The 21,148-nt window shown below is 40.2% G+C and overlaps 1 protein-coding gene across 10 annotated transcripts in view; it reads left to right on the forward strand.

Annotated features, from left to right (window-relative positions):
* The first annotated feature begins 19,206 nt into the window (after positions 1-19,206).
* ZNF644 (zinc finger protein 644) overlaps positions 19,207-21,148 on the forward strand; it is a 98,359-nt gene continuing 96,417 nt past the window's right edge. For 2 of the 10 annotated variants that reach the window (XM_025872165.2, XM_073896342.1), the window contains exon 1: positions 19,208-19,492. The gene's annotated coding sequence lies outside the window, so the exon portion shown is untranslated. The other 8 variants (XM_025872164.2, XM_025872172.2, XM_025872166.2 and 5 more) reach the window with 8 other exon arrangements.

Below are 21,148 nucleotides of genomic sequence, written 5' to 3' on the forward strand. Positions count from 1 at the left end.
TGCAGCAAGAAAAGTCTTAAACAATGATCTCTAAAAAACAGCAGTTTTCACCTAATATTCTTCATGTATTGAAAATGCTATCATGAACGACTCTTCCAGAATTTTCTAGTGATTATTCAATAACTAAAATCTATTAAGTATTTGAGTCCTTCTTTTTTTTTAAGATTTTATTTATTTATTTATTTATTTATTTATTTATTTATTTGAGATAGAGAGAGAGAGAGAAACAGCACGAGAGGGAAGAGGGTCAGAGGGAGAAGCAGGCTCCCCGCTGAGCTGGGAGCCCAATGTGGGACTCGATCCCAGGACTCAGGGATCATGATCTGAGCCGAAGGCAGTCGCTTAACCAATGAGCCACCCAGGCGCCCGAGTCCTTATTTTCTATAAGATCGCATATTTAGTATTGATGTAGATGGACAAATTAAGTGACCCTTTCTTATAAGTATTTTAAACAAGTGGAAAAGAAGCAGAGCAGAGCACGATTTTGACAGATTGACCTCTGCAGCCTACTCACCATACTTTCGTGGCATTTCTTTCTTCTGTAGTAAATTACCAGTGTCAGTGATGCTCTGAATAGCTTAGAGTACTTCCCTGACAGCAGCCCCCCCCCCACCTGTGTCAGTTACCTTCACCTGTAGCTAGTTGCTATAGGAGAAGTCCATTCTCATTTAAGAGTATATAGTACCAACAAAAGAAAAGCTATTTGAGGAAAGGGGGAGAAGTGTTGTTGATTTTTTTCTGATAATAAAAATAATGCACATAGATACCTAAATAGATGGAGAGCTATACTATATTCAAGAATTAGAACACTAAATATCGTTAAGTTGGCAATTCTTCTTAGACTGATCTATAGATTCAATGCAATACTTAACAAGAACTCAGCAGCTGTTTGTTTTGTTTTGTTTTGCATGTGTGTTTTTGTAGACATTGAAACTGATTCTAAAACTCATGTTGAGGGGCACCTAGGTGGCTCAGTCAGCTAAGCATCTGCCTTTGGCTCAGGTCATGATCCCAGGGTCCTGGGATGGAGTCCCCGCATCAGGCTTTCTGCTCAACGGGGAGTCTGCTTCTCCCTTTGCCTCTGCTTCTCTCCACTGCTCGTTTTCTCTCTCTCTCTTTCTCTCTCTCAAAATAAATAAAATCTTTAAAAAAATAAAAAATAAAACTTATGTTGAAAATGCAAAGAACCTAGAATAGCCACAAAATTTTGAAAAAGAAAAAAACATGTTGGAGGATTTTTACATCTTATTTCGGAACATACCTTAAACCTATAATAACCAAAACAATATGGTTTGGGCATAAGGATAGACATACTGATCAAGGAAATAAAATAGAAAATCCAGACATAGATATAAGAATAACTGATTTTTTTTGACAAGGTAACTCAAGATAAGCCAATGGGAAAGAAAATTTTTTTTCAAATACTGGTGCTAGTATAATTGGACATTTTTGTATAAACAAAACAAAACCTTTGGTCTTACCTCACTTATACACAAAACTTAATTCAAAATAGAATGGTTTGTAATATAAATACACCTAAATATAAGTGCTAAAACTCTGGAAATTTTAGAAAACATGAGAAAAATCTTTGTAATCTTGAGTAAGCAAAGATTTCTTAGATATGACACAAAAAGCAAAAATAATAAAAATTTTAAATTGATAAATTTAACTTTATCAAAATTAAATATGCTTGTTCTTCTAAGAATACCATTTTAAAAATTAAAAGATACTGAGAGGAAATGTTTGCAAGACATGTATTTCATAAAGGAGTTGTATCCAGAATATATTTAAAAAACTCTTACAACACAACAATAAAGACAAACAACCCAATAAAAGACATGGGCAAAAGGTTTGTTTAGTCACTTCATTCAAAAAGATATGACAGATGACAATAAGCACCTGAAAAGATGCCAGCATCACTAGTCATCAGGTAAGTGCAAATGAAAATCACAGTGAGATTTCATTACACACTCAAAAAGTGGCTAAAATCTCAGACTGATAATACTAAGTGATGACAAGGATTTGAAGAAACTGAAACCCTCACACATTGTTAGAGCCACTTAGGAAAACTTTAGCAGTTTCTTTAAAAGTTACCGCATAGGGGCACCTGGGTGGTGCAGTCAGTTAAACATCCAACTCTTGATTTTGGCTCAGGTCCTGATCTCAGGGTGGTAAGATCCAGCCCCGCATCAGTTTCCATGCTAAACATGGAGTCTGCCTGGGATTCTCTCTCCCTCTCCCTCTGCTCCTCCTGCTTGTGCTCTCTCTCTCTCTCTCAAATAAAGAAATAAATCCTTAAAAAAGAAAAAGTTACCACATAAACCAGAAAGTCCACTTCACTGTATCTACCCCAAAGAAATTAAAGCATATGTCTCCACCAAACTCTATTCATAATAGCATTATTCATAATAGCCACAAGTTGGGGATAATCCAAATGTCCATCAATCTGTAAATGCATAAGCAAATGATGGTATATCCACATGATGGATAAGTAAAAAACTCAGCAATAAAAAGGAACCAACTACTTATATATCTAACAACATGGGTGAATCTCACAAACATCATGCTAAATGAAAGAAGCCATGTACTTTTAAAAGACTATATGTTGTATGATACCATCTATATGAAAATTTGGAGAGGGAAAAACTTCAAAATGTAGATCAGTGGCTTCCTGGGGCTGAGAGTGAGAGAAGTTGATGTAAATGGACACAATGTAACTTTCCAGAGGAAGAAAAGTATTATAAAACTTGAATGCACTGAGCACCTGGGTGGTTCAGTTGGTTAAGTGTCTGCCTTCAGCTCAGGTCAGGATCCCAGGGTCCTGGGATTGAGCTCTGCTTTGGGCTCCCTGCTCAGCGAGGAGTCTGCTTTTCCCTCTCCCACTCCTTCTGCTTGTGCTCTCTCTCTCTCTCTCTCTCTCTCTCTGTCAAATAAATAAAATCTTAAAAAAAAAACTTGAATGCAGTGATGTTTGCAAAGTTATATAAATCTACTAAAACCCATTCAATTGTGTGCTTAACATGGGCAGATTTTATGGTATGTAAATTATACCTCCATAAATCTGTTAAAAACCAAAGGACAAACACAGTTAAAGGAGTAACTGTGAGAAAACATTTGTAATATATAATCAATAAAGTATTAATATCCACAAAATACAGAAACTCCTTTAAAACAATAATAGAATAATGAGGATATTTAGAACTTAGATCTATAGGGGAGAAATCACTCTCATACTATCATGAAGATGTTACTGTATTTCCTTCTGGTCTTGTGTTAGTGCATATTTTGACATAGTTGAAATTATGATTTTGTGAACCATATCTATCTGGGGGAGGCTGAAGATTTTTTCCAAATTATTTGATGAGGGGTTCCATGCAATCAAATAATTATAACACCAAAAGAGAATAGTTCTGGCTAATAATAATGGTTAAGAATGTACATTTAGTCAGTATGAAATGCAGTGAGTAACGAACATGTATTTCTTCTCACCACTCCCTCTCTCTTTATGCCTGTAATTAGTGCTTACCCTAAGAAGTGCTATCAGGCTTCTCTTTCTCAGGTCTTTTTATCAATAAATGTAGAGGTAGGAAGTCAAAAGATATTGAGTCCCTACTTTGTTCTAGGAATTGTGCTGTTGAATATGGCTAAGGGTTCAGCAGTGACCAAGAAATGAGAGTTGTTCAAAGACTTTATCTGGAGGGGAAGCCAGGCATTATACAAATCACGATAAATAATTAAATTGTTACAAGCTCTGAGACTAAATCTGAGCCCTATGTTCAATGCCCAAAGTATAAGCCACCTTTGGTCTTCTATCTCTATGCATTATCATCTTCATAAGGCTCTGTGTTTTCTTGCCTCTTGTTCAGCCCTCCCCATTGCTCGTCTTCTAAATTCTTCTCTGGCTTCTGGAACTGCTCCAATATCAACAAACTAGCCTACATTCCCAGACTCATCTACCTCAAGCTGGATATTTACTATGTAGTTCACTGATGTTCAGGCCTAACTTCCTTCCCTTCTGTATAATCTCTCCCCAGGTGAGCTCATCCATGCCCATGATCCTGACCTGTGTGCTGACAGCTCCCAGATTTCTATCTTCAGTCCAGGCTGCATCTTTAAGCCCCAGACCTGTATATATAATTGCCTACTTGACATTTCCACATTCAACATGTTATCTCAAATTCAACATGTCCCACAATTTGAATTTGTGAGTTCTGACTATCCCATCTGAAAAAAAGAAAAGGAGAAGGGAAGGAAGTAAGGAAGGAAGGAACAAAGGAAAGAAGGAAAAAAGAAGAAAAAAAGGCACCATGAATTATTCAGTTGTATAAGCTAGAAATTGAGGAGTCATCATTGTTCATTGTCTCCTCCCTCCCCCAAATCCCATCTGAGATCCAAATAAATTAGGGAGTAGGTTAAGAGCCACGAAGACAGAGATCAGCTTTACTACTGATGAAGGCCAGGTTGAAGAATGTTACTTAGGTACATGGCAAAAATGAGTTTCCTAACTCTGAATTTCAGCTTTAGGAAGATTTACCTACCCTGTCCCATGTAGCACCAGACCACTGCAGCCCTCTCCTCAGAAGGACAATCTCCTTATCAAAAAACTTGATCCTCTGCAGACCAAGAGTACATGCTCCTTGTAGACAGGCCAGTCCTAAAGAGAAGGCAGGAAGGGCTGAGGCTTGCAAACACACTCTCCCAAACTCATCAGTCATGTGGAAGGAGTATGAGATGAGGCAAGAAGCTAGAAAATTTTAAGGAAAATCCCTCTTCATGGAAACCAGAAGAGTATGGAAGCATCCCCCTCCTAATACAATATAATACAATACCAAAGCTTATTGAGCTCATGTCCAAAATATCTGCTATTACCTTCTCTTCATTTCTTTTCCCTCTGCCCTGACCCAAGCTAACATCATCTCTTAACTAGACCTCTGCAATAGCCTTCTCACCATTTTAACTATTGGAAACGTCCATTCTCACCTATTTCCTATCTTTTCTCCACACATTATCGACGGTGATATTTTCACAGTGCAAATCAGATCATAATTTTTCTTCCTATCCCTTCTACTTTCCCCCTAACCCTTAGCTCTTAGCATTAAAACCCCAAATCTGGGGCGCCTGGGTGGCTCAGTCAGTTAAGCATCTGCCTTTGGCTCAGGTCATGATCCCAGGGTCCTGGGATTGAGCCCCATGTCGGCCTCCCTACTCAGCAGAGAGTCTGCTTCTCTCTCTCTCTCTCTCTCTCTCTCTCTCCTCCTCTGCTCCTCCCCCTACTCATTCTCTCTCTCTCTCTCAAATAAATAAATAAAATATTTTTAAAAAATAAAAAATAAGAACCCAAATCCTTTGCACAACCCTGAGCACCTTGCAAAGTCTGGCCCCATCTTCTGCTTCAGGTCATTTTATGGTATCCCCTTGCTCTTTGCTGTCCAGTTACACTGGCCTTCTTTCTGTTTTTAAATGCTTCTAAATCCCTCCCGCCTCAGGGCCTATGGTATGCCATCCTCCAGAAGGCACCTCACTTCCTTCTTCCAGCTCACCATTAACTCCTCTTCAACATTCACATCTGGATCAATAATCACTTCCTTGGGGATGCTTTCCTGTCTCATCAAGTCCTTTCAAAGCATCGTGTACTTCTGTTTCATAGCCCTTTTCTTAGTTACAGTTTTCTATTTACATGTGTGATTGGTAATTTCTGTCTCTCCCATAAGGCTCTGAGCTCTGTGAGGAAGGTACCATGTCTCTCTTTCCTCACTCTTGTATATCCTGGGCTCCACACCCAGTACCTGGCCCATAGTAGTTCTTGCTGAGTGTCCATAATATTGAAACACCAGCGTGAGAGGGAGTAAACCTAGAATGAGGGGTTGTGAAGTTTCAGGGAAGAAGTGACTTTTAGGTGAGACATGGAGGATGACTAAGGCCAGTTAGGTGAAGTGGAGGACAGCAAAGCATTCCAGGCAGAGGGAACAAGTGAGAAAACCTAGGAGGAAAGCAATAGCTCGGAGAGTATGTCCCAGGAAATGAAAGTTGCAAAATGATTGGAGCTTGGTAAAGAGCTTGGAATTTATCCTAAGGACAAGGAGAAGATTTTGAAGTGTTTAAGAAAGGTAATGACAGATATATTTGCATTTTCTGGCTGCTGTGTGGAGACTGGATTGGGTGGGGATGGAGGAGGTTAAATGTGGGGAGATAATCTGAAGGTCTAGGAAGACTGTGGTGGTTGTAATGAACATAGTAAAATAGACTTGAGACACCCACATTGAAGGTGGTAGAAGGAATAGAGCTGATGACTGATTAAATGTGATGATTGAAGGAGAGGGTGGAGTCAGGAATGACTGCCAAGTTTTTAACTTTGACAGTACTTGAGTAGATAGTGGTATACTTACTGAGAGAGGGAACACTGGAAGGGACTTTGGGAATGAGATAAGTTAGTTCTGAGTATTCTAATTTTGAGGTGTTCTTAAGACAACCAAGTGAAGATATTTACTAAATAACTGGAAATATGAGTCTATTAGAAATAGGAGGAGTTTATAAGAGAGATCTGACATGGATATAAAAATTGGGGAGGTATTGTTTGGATGGTAATTGAAATCCCTAGGGTATTATTGGTAATGAGTGAGTTGCCTAAGGGGAGTATACAGAGTGAGAAAAGCATCTCAGGCAATCTTAAGGAGCTCCAAAATATAATGGTAAAGGAGAAAGATGCCACAAAGGAGACTGAGACAGAGAGATTGCAGAAAAAGTAGAAGAATGAAGGACCACAGAAGCCAAGGGAACACACTGTTTTTAGGAGCAAGTATCCTCTTATATTGACGGTCCAATTTCTACCATCTACATCTGTTTCTGGGAAGAAATGATCTAAAACATTTTTCATTTACTGAATGTTCCATCTCCCTGAAATGTCCTCCCTCCCCTCTCTGCTTTGGGAAAGAGAAAAAAAGTTTCAATGTATTACTGTCTCTTCGGACACCTTTCACATTTTATTATAGTCTGTTGCTTCCATGACTATCTTGCCTGCTACATCACGACCAGCACAATACCTGGTACATAGTGGGAGTTCGACAAATGTTAGTTGATTGAGTGAATCAATCAATATAAATAATAATAAGAATATTTATCATTTATTGAATATTTCCTGTTCCTGGGCACCTGTGCTAGCGCTTGATTTATAATTACTCTTTTAAGCCTCATAAAAACTCTATGATGGGGCATAATTATTCCCATCTTATAGATGAAGAAACTGAGGCTAAGAGAGAAAAGTTCTCCAAAGTTACATAGTTAGTAAGTTGCACAGCTGCAATTCACAAATAAATCTGTCTGATTCACAAGTCCATGCTTTTAACCACCACCTCTCCCAAGAGAAGTAAACATTCACATTTTCCAGACATCTGTGGAAGAGACATTTTTGAACTGGCAGGTTTCCCAATTCATCTCAAATCATAGCACATAAGCAACAGCCTGTTCTCACTCCAAGAATGCTTTATTCTGGATCTGAATGAGCCCCAGCTGAGTTGCCCACTATACCTGCAACACAATAGGTTTTTCCTTCATTCCCTCCCTTGAGCCTATCTGCCTGAGCAAACCTTGGCTTCCCAAGCAAGACGTCTGCCTTGGGATCAATACCGTAATTTCATTTTTTTTTCCTTTCCTAACAGTTCTTATCCCGCTTTATTCACAGGATTACTCATGGATTCTTTGCTTGAAGTGCCCAGAGTGATTTCTTACAGTTCTGCTCCTAATGTTGAGCTATAGTCAACACACTAGAATGAAAGCTTCATGAGGGCAGGGACCTTGTTGATCTTGTTTATAGAATTATGCCCAGTATCAGGAACAGGGTGATTCCCAATATTCAGTAGCACATGATAGGTGATAGCTGACTGAGTCAGGCTGATGGTGATGCAGCCCCAAACTTGGCTGACTATCACAACAACACAGACATGCTGTGCTCTGGCACTTTCAGGGAATAAAATCATAAATTCATGGGTGCCAAGTACCTATCAAAAGCTCAGCTGAGGAAAAGTGTTTTCATGAAGGTTGCTTAAAAGCTCAGCAGGTCAATCCTTCTAGACACAGACCAATGAAGAAGTGAGGAGGGACAGATCAGGTTGTCTTTGGGAGAAGGGGAAGTTCTTCACAAGTCACCATAAATAATTCACAAAGTAATCTGTCTTAAGAATGATTTAGAGTTGGGGCGCCTGGGTGGCTCAGTCAGTTAAGTGTCTGCCTTCGGCTCAGGTCATGATCCCAGGGTCCTGGAATCGAGCCCCACATTGGGTTCCCTGCTCAGCGGGGAGCCTGCTTCTCCCTCTCCCTCTGCCTGCCTTTCCCCCTGCTTGTGCTCCCTCTCTCTCTGTCTAATAAATAAATAAAATATTAAAAAAAAGAATGATTTAGAGTTATGTAAGTACTCTGATTATCTAAACAAAAATACTGAGAATATACTTATAGCAATCAACTTCTAAGAATTCCCTATCTCGATAGTTAAGGTTCCGAGAAGCTGGGGGGAATTATGAGTCCAGCATCAGTCTTCTTCATTTGGTGTGGGTATGTGGGGAGGGGCCAGGGAGATGATCAAATCATAGGAAACTCATGGATCATCTCTTATTTTCTGTTACCATTTCAGCAATTTCTTCTGCCAAGTCTATTTGCAGGCAAAACATTACTAGGTGGCTAGATGTGACTTACACTTAATTATGAATGGTGATCATCCTGGAATCTACTCCAGATTCCTTATCATGGATGGCTACATGGAGAATCTGTGTATTGACCTGATGATTTAGGGAAATATCTGACACATGATTACTTTTCCTATAAAAAAAGTTCATTATTACCCATAGGGATAGAGAGAGATTAACTTGATCTCTTTAGAGATATTGTAGGCAGAGTCCCCTTTTTTCATTTTGTTCCTTTGGAAAATTTCGTTGTCACAAGAAAGCTTCCCTGAGGGACAATTACAAGACCATTTTGTTTTCCTGTACAATTAAAAAAAATATTGCTTTTTTGGTCCTAGTGCTTCTTTGCAACATTTTTTTCATATTAGGTTGGCTATCACTGTTCTTTTCCAAAACCTACTGCCAAATTCATCAATTTCTATTCCCAACCCTAGGGATTCATTTTTCCCCTTTTCACTAAAAGAAACATCTCTTATGCATCTGTGCATATTTTTAATTTTAATTTTTTTGGATCACAGCAGTAGAGGAAATAACATGCACATATCTTTTTATACCTCTCTTTCTTTTATTACTGTTTAGCTGTCTCTTCTTGGTGCCTCACAGACAGAGTATTGACAGTCAGCTAGGTAACCACTATACACTGGATTCTGGCCCCAAAACATAGTCCCATATAAGATTTCTTGCTCTACTCAAAACAGATTTATAAAAGTAGAAAGAAACTCTTACTTCTCTATCTTCCCTCAAAGCAAGATAAAGGGATTCCTAACTCAACGTTCAATGTGTATAAATTCACAGTAGATAAATACACACTTGCATGTATTTGACTATTATGCATCTCATATATCTCTTTTAAGAAGATAAAGAACTAATTTAATGTATCACTTTCATTTTATGCAGTAGAGCCACCTTATTTAATATGTAAAGATTTCATAATAATCTGTTATCCAAAGTGAGTGAGAGAGCAGGTTAGCATTCATCTTTAATGGAAGGTCATTGTGAAGGTTTATTGAATTTCAAGCGAAGAAAATACCTAAAGCTGTTCCTGACAGTGTACTAGACATCCGTGTACATTTCCTTTTACCCTTGGGTCTTTAGTTTTAGATCTTAGGAATTCAATATTGGCCACATACTTATCCCAGTTCACAATACTCACCCTAGAAAGAAGGAACATGATTGGGTCCAGTTTGAAAATGGGGACATGCAATGGAGGCACCCTGATTATAGATGCTCAAGTGATCTGTAGCTGGTATGAGTCCCATGGTGACCTATACTTGGGTAGTGTGTGGTCCCCTGTGGTCTGCAAGGGGTTGGAGTAGAGCCTGGGGGAGAAGCTTGCTCATTTAGGCACAGAAGCCTGAAAACAGGAACCATATGTATGTAGACTATTGTATCTTCAGCGCTATTAGACACCTCATACCTGAGTCAAAAGGCTCAATATATGTTTACTGGATCAACGAATGAATGAAGGAAAAATGTCTTGATATCCCTGGCAAAATGGTGGAACAGCTGCTATAGAAATCTGAGGACTCAGAAGATTGAAGAAGTTTCTGAAAGATGTGTTCAGAGAAGTGAGAGACCTGTTCCTTCACTTGTACTGCTGACTTGTGCTAGAGAAAATTACATAACGATACCGAAGTGGGGTCACTACAGACTCCTGTTCTCTAATATCAGCAGAAACCCCAGCCCTGTCCAGATGCTAAGGGCTGGGCTCACCCATTCTCCACAGCAGCTGTTTCAGTCTTGCTCCACTATCCTCAAGCCTTCTGCCTGCCTCCTTCAGGTCACTTAGTACAGAAAGATTTGCTGCCAATTTTACAGAGAAATTGGACAACATCTAGCCAGAGAAATAATCTCATCTGCCTGACACCTCATGTAGAAATGTGTCACATGGGGGTGTTATCTCTCCCTGTCCAAGTCTAATCTTAATCTTCTCTTCCATTCCTTCAAGGAACTTACTCCTTCCACTATCTCTGTCTTAGAAAATTTTTAGAGTTTTATTGAAGCTCTTGATTGAAACTCTTTTATGGAAGCAATAAACTGTACATATTTAAAATGTACAATTTGGTAAGCCTTGATATCTGACTGTACCTCTAAAGCCATCATTACAATCAAGATAATGAACAAATCCTTCACCTCCCAATATATTCATGTCCCTCTGTAATCGCTTATCCCCACTCTTGTCTCTTTTTCCCCCTCCACGACAGGCAACCACAGATCTACTTTCTGTCACTGTAAATTAGTTCACATTTTCTAGAGTTTTACCTAAAGAGGATCATACACTAAGTATTCTTTTTGGGGGCTGGCTTTATATGCATTCACCCACCGATGGACATTTGGGTTGTTTCCTGTTTGGGGCTATTACAGATAAAGCTGGTATGAACATTCTTGTACAAGTCTTTGTGTGGACCTATATTTCTTCTATCTTGGGTAAATACCCAGGGGTGAAAGGGATGAATCATATTCACTAGATGGTATGTATGTTTCATTTCTTTTTTTTTAAGATTTATTTAATTATTTGAGAGAGAGTGCAAGTGGGGGGAGGGAGAAAAAGAATCCCTAAGCAGACTCCCCGCTGAGTGCGGAGCCCTACTGGGGGCTCTATCCCACAACCCATGAGATCAGGACCTGAGCTGAAACCAAGAGTCCATCACTTAACTGACGGAGCCACCCAGACACCCCGTATGTTTCATTTGTTAAAGAAACGGCCAAGTTTTTTTCCAAGATTCTTGTACCATTTTACATTTCCACAAGCAATGTAGTAGCATTCCAGTTGCTATACATCCTGGACAGCACTTGGCATGGTCAGTCTTGATCATTTTAGCCATCTCAACAGGTGTATAGTGGTATCTCATTTGTGGTTTTAGTTTACATTTCCCTAATGATTAATGAACATTTTTCCTGTGCTTATTTGGCATCAGTATGTCTTTTTTGGTGAAATAACTGTTAAATCTTTTGTCCATTTTGTTTAAACCAGGTTATTTATTTACTTACTGAGTTTTGAGAATTCTTTATATATTATGAATATAAGTCCTTTATCAATTATGCAATTTGCAAGAAATATCTCCCCGTCTGTGGGTTGTCTTTTCATTCTCTTAACAGTCTTTTGAAGAGCAAAAATTCTTAATTCTGATAAAGTTCATTTTATAATTTTTTTCTTTTATGAATAGTGCTTTTAGTGTCATATTTCAGAAATCTTTGCCTAATTAGAGCTCACAAAGATTTTTTTCCTAGAAGTTTTTTGGTTTAGGTTTTATATGAGGTCTATGATTTGTTTTGAGTTAATTTTTATATATGGTTCAAAGTTCAATTTTTTGCATATTGGATATTCATTTTTTCCAGTATCATTTATTGAAAAGACTATTCTTTCTCCACTGAATTGCCTTTTCTCCTTTGCTGACAGTTAATTGATCATGTATTTGTGGATCTACATCTGGACTCTCTATTCTCATCCATTGATCTATTTGTCTATCATAATGCCATGCTATCTTGACTACCACTTTCCATGCCAGTTATGTCATAGGTCACTTGCCAGCTTATTAATTGGTTTTCTTTGGATCAGGTTCCCATCCCTGGTCTAGAGCCACCGCAGCCAAGTGTTAGAGGGAGCAGGCTTGCAAAGTACAAAGGAGAGTTGCAGAGGACTATCCATGTGGGCAGAGGGCAGGGCAGTTTCCTTTAACATGGGCTGTGGTTATATGTAGGCACGAAGTTCTATCCTGAAAATATCCCACTCTTTCTCTGCCTCAAGTTTTATATTCCCTTCAATAATTTTTTTACACTTTAGACCTTTCTAAAATGCAAATCTGATCATATAATTTCCTTTCAAAACTTCATCAGTGGTTTCCCAATTGCTTTTATGGTAAAGTCCAAATTTCTTGACCTCTGAGCCCCAACTTCGGCTTTCCCTTCCAGTTTCAATTCTTAGCATTCCCAATTCTCCACTTATACGCTGTATTCTAGCCATGTGAATTACTTGCCATTCCCCAACATACCACACTCTTGCTCTTCTTAGGCTTTTTTAATGTAATCCTTCTGCATAGAATATTTTCCCTCCAACTCTTTTCTCCAAGCTAGCTTTAAAAGTCTCCTAAGTCTCATGTTAGATATAACATCAGTTCAGTTCAGCAAATATTTATTAAGCAACAACTATGAGTTAAAAAACATGTTCCCTGACAATGCAAAACCAAGTATAACACATCTGGCCATTAATCCTATCCTCTGCACTTCGCAATTCCAAATGAGGTGGGCTAAATTTCTTAAATTGGGGTGGAGAGAGGCAAGGTGAAGTGGAGGAAGTGGGATTCTGCATTCCCAATATTCTCCCAACCCAGTGTTCCTGGATTAGACAAGTGAAGTGGGTGCCAAGTAACTGAGAGATTCCTGGAATCAGCACTGTGATTCTGGAATTCCTAGCTGGTCATAGGACCTAGAATCATTCCTAGTATATTTAAGCTGGAGAAGTCAAGTACCCGCAGACTGATCCAAACTCTAGCTGAGACTAGGATGGATTTTAATCACACAGCCAGACCTCTGGAACTCTAGCCTGCAAACTATGTAGACTCACTCCAGTCATTTCATTAACCTCATAATAATATGACCTTCTAATCAATGAAATCGAATTTTGGGGCCCTGTTTGTTCTGTCATGGTGGGGTTTACTGTATGGGGAAGACAAGTGTAACGAAGGGAAACAAAGAGTGCTATGTGGGTGAGGTAAGGGGATGGAATATTCTGAGACAGGGATATTCAACTGAAATATCTCTGAGACAGGGATATTCAACTGAAACTTGAAGGGTGAGTAGGAGTTAGACCAGGTGAGGGAGTAGAAAGATTGTTCTAGGCAGCAGAGCCTTCTCTGATCCCCCCAGACTAGCGTAGGCCCTCCTCCTTGGTGTTTCAAGCCCCTACTGGCTGCCTACTCCTGTCTTATATTTATTGCACATACCACAATGGTGTTTTTCTTTGATTATCTCTCTCCATTAGACTGGAAGCTCCTTGAGAGCCAGGACTGAGTATTTAGGATTGAATAGCCTACCAATTCCCTTTGTGTGAAGTAGGATCAAGGACTCTCTGGGCAGAGGAATTAAAAAGGTGATGCTCTGTGCAGAAGAATTAAAAACAGGCAATGCAGGCCCACAGGCACAAGGATGGCTCCACAAGGAAAGGCACTTCTGTGGGAGGAAAAATGGCATCCTTTCCTGAAGAAAGATTCAGCCCTGCACTAGGGGCATGATTTGGTGAGTGGAGAACAGGTTGGATTTTAGCCTCCATTCACTGCTTGACTGTCTCTGCAGCACACAAACCCCACGACTGTACATAGTGAGCCTGTGGATTTTTCACTACAGTCTCTGCAGTGACTAGTAAAGGGCCTGACATATAGTAGGTAAATGTAATTTTCCTGGTGAGAACAGACTAACAGTTTAAGTTCCCTCGACAGGTACATCTTCATGGCAGAGTGCAGTTTGCTATCAAATTTTCATGACACCATCTGTTAATATCATTTTCATATCATTCCATGTTCATTGAGCAAGTAATTTGGCATTCCTGGCACCCCTCTCTACAGGGGAGGTAATGTGTTGATCAATCTGTCTGAGTATTCTATTATGGTTGGCAGTCAAAACTTTTCCTGTAAATTAATATATTAACATGTGATTTATACACTTGTCTCATATATTTCATGCTTCTGAGCTTGATCAATTCTAGTCTAATTGATTCTCAACCTGCAAAGCTAAGAGCCAAACCCTAGAGGAAAATGACTTCTCGGCATTATCGTTACCACATGAGGCACTAGTTGAACAATGAGCTGACCTCTTTCTTTGTCAACTTTAAATGCAAACAGCACTTTGAGCATGTGACTTTTGATCTATTTGACCATAAGACATTTGAGAATCGAGAGTGTTCTATTTATCTTCACATCTTCCAAGAGGCCCAGTACAATGCCTGGAATATTGTAGGCACCAGATGACTATTAAAAAAGAGAATGACTATATTTTCAGTGCACCATTCAGGCCTCGGTAGAAAAGGATTAAATTCATCGGCTACCTGGAGACCAAAGCCATTCTATTATGAGGGTGAAGTATGGCAATCAGGAATAAATCTGACAGAGTTTGTAAGAAAAAATTTAATGTCCTGGAACAAAAAGAGAAATGGATAAGAAAAATAAAGATGACATTATTGTATCACATTTTTAGAACTGTATTTTTATTTCAGACTAAATTGTTCCTAAATCTATTTTTTAAAGGTTGTAACTACTGTTCTTTTCCTCCTTCAACGTATTTAGAAAATTTAAGTATATGATACAGAAAATTTTAAGTTTCATTTTGAAGACATTTAATTTCATTTACAATTATAACTGTATATATATACAAATATAACTGTACACATTTGTACAGTTATAACTCTTAATTATTGATTACAAAAGAAATCAATACATATAGTGGAATATATTGGCTTACTTTTTTATGTTCATTTTCTATCGTAAAGCACATGGGATGGCTGAAATTGCAGATGCCCTTTTTCCTTGGATGGATCTCAACCAAATATCCCGGAACATCTGGAATCTTTCACAGCGGAAAAAATAAACAATAAAGGCATTTCTCAGATTTAATGTGTGTGGAAATTTGATGAAGGCCTAGTGAGGGCTTTCTTCTAACCAAGAGAAGCCTGGCTGGTTAGTTGCCAAGAATCCCTGAGCAGTGGCATTTACCTAGAGCCTGAGATTAGTCTCTCAGCCTTGTGAGTCCAGTGGCTCAGTTGCTATTTCCCCTTCTTTCCTTTTCATTCACTCCTGAACCCACTGCAGTGGGCTGAGTCACTCCACTGACCTTGCTCTTACCAAGGTCACCAATGACCTTGTATACCCAGTGGACACCACTGATCTTTCATAACCTCTTTGCTACGTTTACTCAGGATGTGCAGAGCCCCTGCTTTGTGTTCACCAGTCCCATTTCCTTTTCCTCCAGGGCACACCGCCTAACTACATTTCCTAGGCTCCGCCTGCCGTTAAGTGGAACCATGTGACTAAATTGCTGACTAGTGGAAAGTGAGAAGTGATTTGTGCCACTTCTGGGCTTGGCCACTTCAACTTACTGCACTGGTTTCTCCATGTGTACTCTCTGTCTCTATGCAGAAGAGTCTTTTCGTAGAAGACTCTAAGATTTTAGGGGATGGCACAGTCAAATGGTGGAAGGACCTTTGGTGCTTTGGGGCCTCCCCTCTCCTTCCCATTGACTGCAGTGGAGTGTGACCTCAGTAAGAATGAAACTTCACTATGTGAAGCATTTGAGGTTATTTGTTATGGTAGTCAGCTCTTACCAATACTTCTTTGGCTTCTGTGGGCTTACTCTCATGCCTGAATTTCCTTTTTTACCTCTGTCCCTCCATTTCTTTTTTTCTCAGACTTCTTCACTTATTCCTTAAATATTTTTTATTTAAGTTTCTATAGCCCACTATTTTCTTTCTCTACACGTGTTCTGTGAACAAACATATACTCTCATGGACTCTCATGGTCTACTTCTGATATGCTGATGAGTTAAGTAGTAAATGTGTTCCTAAATATTAAACATAGTTCTTACTAAATATTTAAAATTTTTTTTTCGATTTTATTTATTTGAGAGAGAGAGACAGAGATAGTGAGAGAGCACAAGTGGGGAGGAGAGGAAGAAGCAGGCTCCCCACAGAGCAGGGAGCCCGATGCGGGACTCGATCCCAGGACCCTGGGATCATGACCCGAGCCGAAGGCAGACGCTTAAGCGACTGAGCCACCCAGGAGCCCAATATTTAAAAATATATATGTACTTAACCTATTGTACCATGTTTTACAAGGTTTTGTTTTAAAAAGCTTTCTTTTTCTTTTTTTTTAAGTAGGCTCCACATCCAGCATGGAGCTCAAAGCAGGGCTTGAACTCAGGACCTTGAGATCAAGAGCCAGACACTTAACTGACTGAGCCACCCAGATACCCCTTATGAGGTTTGGTTTTAGCTATGATTTTGAAATCTTTATTACATATTTCCTCATCTTCCCCATTCCGTGGTAAATTGAGAGTTGCTTGTATTTTTTGTCTAGTTCTTTTATTGGACTGTAAAACCTCCTCTTGCATCCAACTATGATTTATTAAATATGTACGACAAACTCTCTTACTCTTCTTTTTGCTCCAATCCTAGCACAGCACTTTCCATAGAGTAAGCAATCAGTGAATATTGGTTGAATTGAACAAAATTGTTTATTGCATACCTGCTATGCATAAGGCTCTGTGCTGGAGTAAATGTGAGACAAAAATAAATATAAGACTTGATTTCCATTTACTTCATTTTTCTGCATGCCAAACATACTCCTACCCCACCCCAATTGACAAACATTATAATATTTGCAGTTCCACAAATGAGATTGCGTTACAGTCTTGGTACTCAGAGGTGGGTCTAGAACTAGTGAGGACCTAAGATGAATCTAAAACTTGACTTTATTACTAAGATAGTAGATTAATGAGGTTTCATTTTTTCTTTTTGCTTGGAATTCAGAAGTATTAGAATGTGGAGAATTACCTGCTTTATCCAACATCAAACTGTGTTTTCTTTTTGATTAGGTCATTTGAGAACACAGTTTACTTTGAATCTTTTATTGGGTAATTCCATTCACTGGAATAACTTTCTTCTCTTTCTCTTTCTTTCTTTTAAAAGATTCTTAATTAGATGCATTTATCAGAGCACTATTTTATTACGGTGAGTAGATGTGCTTTGTGAATTTTCTCCCAGGGTCAAACTGTTTTCTACATCTTGATATTTATTCTCAACTGCCATTTCCTCTTAATGTCTTTAAATATTTTGGCATTGTATCACATAACTGGTCCTTGGATTTTTCTAGTTGCCTACATTTTTTTTTTCTTTTTGTATTACGTTTTTCAAGCTTTCTTCCCTTATCAAGTTTTTTGACATCTATTTTGTTTATAGTTTCATCAACTATTTCTACTTTTACTATATAACTACTACTATTACTTGTACTCCTATATGTATAGTACCACATTTTAGTTGCTGGATTCTAGTAAAAACAAACAGCTTCATTAGTAAGACAAGTTCCAGATCATGGTTGAGTTCTAAGTGGTTCTATTTGCTTATAGGAGGATCGGTCTGCCCATCGGCCAGTCAGTAGTGTACATTCACAACAGAGGTTGGGTTTTTTTGTTTATTTTTTGTTGTTTTGGTAACTGCTTTTGTAGTGATCCAATGTTGGGAGAATTTTCATAGTACAAAGTATTTTTATTAATTGTAAGTCCAGTAGTAAATGGAGATGGTCCAATTTTAATGATTCTGCAGATGAGATGACCCAAAGGGATCCCCCTCAATTGGCTGAAAAAATATACACCTTTATATTTTATTATTTACCCATTTGTGTAAATAAGGAAGGAAAATTCACATTTTAAAGAGTCTAAAGAGCTGTGTGACTTTGAGAAAATTATCTAACCTCCCTTGCCTTATTAGGTTGTAATGAAATTCATTGAGTTAGAACAATATTTGGTACGTAGTAAGCGCTCAAAACTGTTAGCTATTTTTTAAAAAAAGGTGTTAGCTATTATTATTAACTAATGCAGCAAGTGTAAATCTCTGTTTTTGGGGATCTATGTTTGCTGCTGTTGATAGTCACTATAGTACAGGAAAGAGAATGTTCCTCATTCTTGTCAAATAAGTGCAATTATACTGTATTTCTCTGAATATCAGTAACATCTTGAGGATTTGGAGGAGCACAGTTTATGATAGTTGCTAAAATAATGAAACTTTTTTTTCCTTTTAAATTGAAAACAGAGATTCAGAAAAGCTGAAGAATTTATTAAGACAGGACTTGGAGATTCCTTGGGAACTTTTGGTTGTCAGACATATTAGCAACTTCCTTTTTGCTCAGTTCAAAAGCAAAGAGAACAGCTCCAAGTCAGTGTCTCTCAAAGTGTAATGTGTGAAACTCTGCCCTCAGACTCTTGGGGTGGATGCTTGTTAAAAAGGAAGCTTTCCAGAACTCTCTTGGGATCTACTGATTCCTTGAAGTGTTAACCAGTATCTCAAGTGCTTCTTATACAACCTTAATTTGGAAACTCCTGGCATATTGGGTAACGCAGGGAGAAAATATCCTCCCTGCACTTGAAATGTGAAAGAATCAAATTGGGCCAAACCCTGGGCACCTTTTAGGGTAGGCTGGTCTGCTATTTGAGTTGTCACATTTGATGCTTTGCCTGGCCATCAAGCATCTCCCAACAACTGGTTCCCTTAAGAGCCAAACCTTCCTCTGCCATTACAGTTGTGACGGGCAATCTTGAGTTCCTTAGCTGTTTTCATCAACAGTAGGAAAAGAAAAGGAATTCTGGCACGCTAGTGATTATGGAAATCAAATATGGGCCTGTTCCACCTTAAAGGGCCTAGGCTTGCCTAAGTGCTTGGGTCTTGCAGAGTTTGGGCACCACCATATTTGGAGCGTGCCTACTTTGGGGCGGGAACCTCCTTGAGAGTGATTAGGTCAGCGCTGGGGGAGGTGACCTTGTTTGGTTTCTGGCACCCGAGAACAGTGGTGCACTGTTTCTGCTGCCCCCGTTTGCCTAATTGGCCCAGGCGCTCCATCAGAGCAAAGCCGCCCAAGAGCTCCTCGCTGGCCGCCCCCGCGGCCCGCAGCTCGGTAGAGGCGGGAAAGCAGCGCGCCTGCGCCGTGGGAACCGGGGCCGGAGGCGAAAAGCGGGGAGCGGAGGGGGGCCGCTGGAGCCGAGTAGCGTACAGAGCGGCGTGTGACGCGGGGACGCCGCGCGCTCCCAACGTCGCCCCGGTTTGACGCACACGGCACCAAACTGTGAGTTTCAGGGGTTATTTGGTCGGATTCTCCGGGGCTCGAGTGGGTTTCGGGCCTCTGGGCTGTGGCAGCGGCGGGACTGAGGGTGGCGGAAGAACTTGGGGGACCCGACCTTCGGAGCTCGGGCCCGGGGAGCTACGCCCTAGGCTGGGTCCCAACCATCCAAAAGGACGCGTTTTGCCGCACAGGCTAAGATGGCGGCGGCGGCCGAGGAGGCGGAGTTGGTGCTACACAAGGAGCCCGGGCCCCGGGTTCGGGGAGGCGGCGGCCGCGGCGGCCGCGGGGGGCGGCGGAGCCTGAGGTGAGCGGCGGCCGCCGCCGCGGGGCGGGACTCGGCGGAGAGTGGGGGGCGGGGGGGGAACCTTTCCACGGCGGCGTCGGAGGATCCGGTAGCGGACACAAAGGGGCTGAGCTGGGCACTAGACTTGGGGGTTTTGTTTAGTCACATGCAGCGGAGCAGCCAGTGAGCAGTAGGGGGAAGGGGCCGAGATCAGGCGGCTTGGGGAGCCTGGCGGTCGCCATTGCAACGCACTGAGTAACGGGGCGGTCCGAGAGCAGTCACCAACCCCTCTCCGGAGCTGCTCGGTTTTGGCCAGAAGCGCCAGCTCTGGCATTAATTGTACACACCCCTCCCCTAACGGGGGACCAGGACCGCATAGCCGTCCCCTCCCCCTGTTCTGCAAGATCTTATGCCGCTAGGTGCCTGGGAAGTAACGGCAAGAGGTAAATGGCCCAAAGTGGGTTGCCAGGGGCTTGGTGGGTGTTCAGCTAAAGCTTTTTGCTTCTCCAGGTCTGATTCCCTGGCCTTTGTGTCCCTGGGAGCTTAATCTCTGCCAGAGGAAAGCAGGTGTGCTCCACTTCTCCCGTGAACCTGAAGATGAGTTGTCCCAGACCCTTCTCAGTGATTGGAAACTTAGGTGGTGGAGCTAAAGGTTTCTTGTTACGAGACTTCCACAGACGACTCTCGTGTTGGGATCCATCCATGGTTTAGCAACATTAGTGGAAAACTTTTCTTGAACTGTCTGAGTAATATTGACATAAATTTAGTTGTTATAAAACTTTTATGTTTAGACTTCAGATTTTGTGTGGTCATTAAGAAGTACTCAACAAGGGGATAAACACAATGAGGGCCTAAATGATGATCCTGTTTTGTATACAAGTCAATAATTACAACAGAAATACCAAAACACCATCATCTCTTCTGGCCAGTTCCGACTAATGCCAGTCTTGTTGCATCTAGATGATAGATTAGATTTGCCTTAATAGTATATTGCTTCTCTGCAGTGCTTTAGTTACATTTCCTTTGTCCAAGAAGGAAAGCATTTCAAAAAATAGACAACTCAAGTTACTCAAAGGAAACCTGCTCTTTGCCTTCAGTGTCGTGTGTAAGTATCCAGGGAACTTGATGGCAGTGATCCTGCCTTGGTAGCTTTGGTTAGAAAAAATTAGTTTTTATGAGGAAGTTATAATTTAGACATTTTAATGGGTGAAACATGAAGGCTTGACCACTGTTGGTGCAGTGATAAGTATATTGCTGTTAAAATCATGGCAGTGTAAATTTTAGAACTCTAACATAATGTTATACTGCACTTATGGCTACATCATACTTTATATATTGTATTAACATTTGAAGTACAGAACTTGGAAACAACTAAG

Source organism: Callorhinus ursinus, unplaced genomic scaffold (genome assembly GCF_003265705.2).
Source record: "Callorhinus ursinus isolate GAN/ISIS: 27379988/994484 unplaced genomic scaffold, GSC_fseal_2.0 scaffold9, whole genome shotgun sequence".
Lineage (NCBI taxonomy): Eukaryota > Metazoa > Chordata > Mammalia > Carnivora > Otariidae > Callorhinus > Callorhinus ursinus.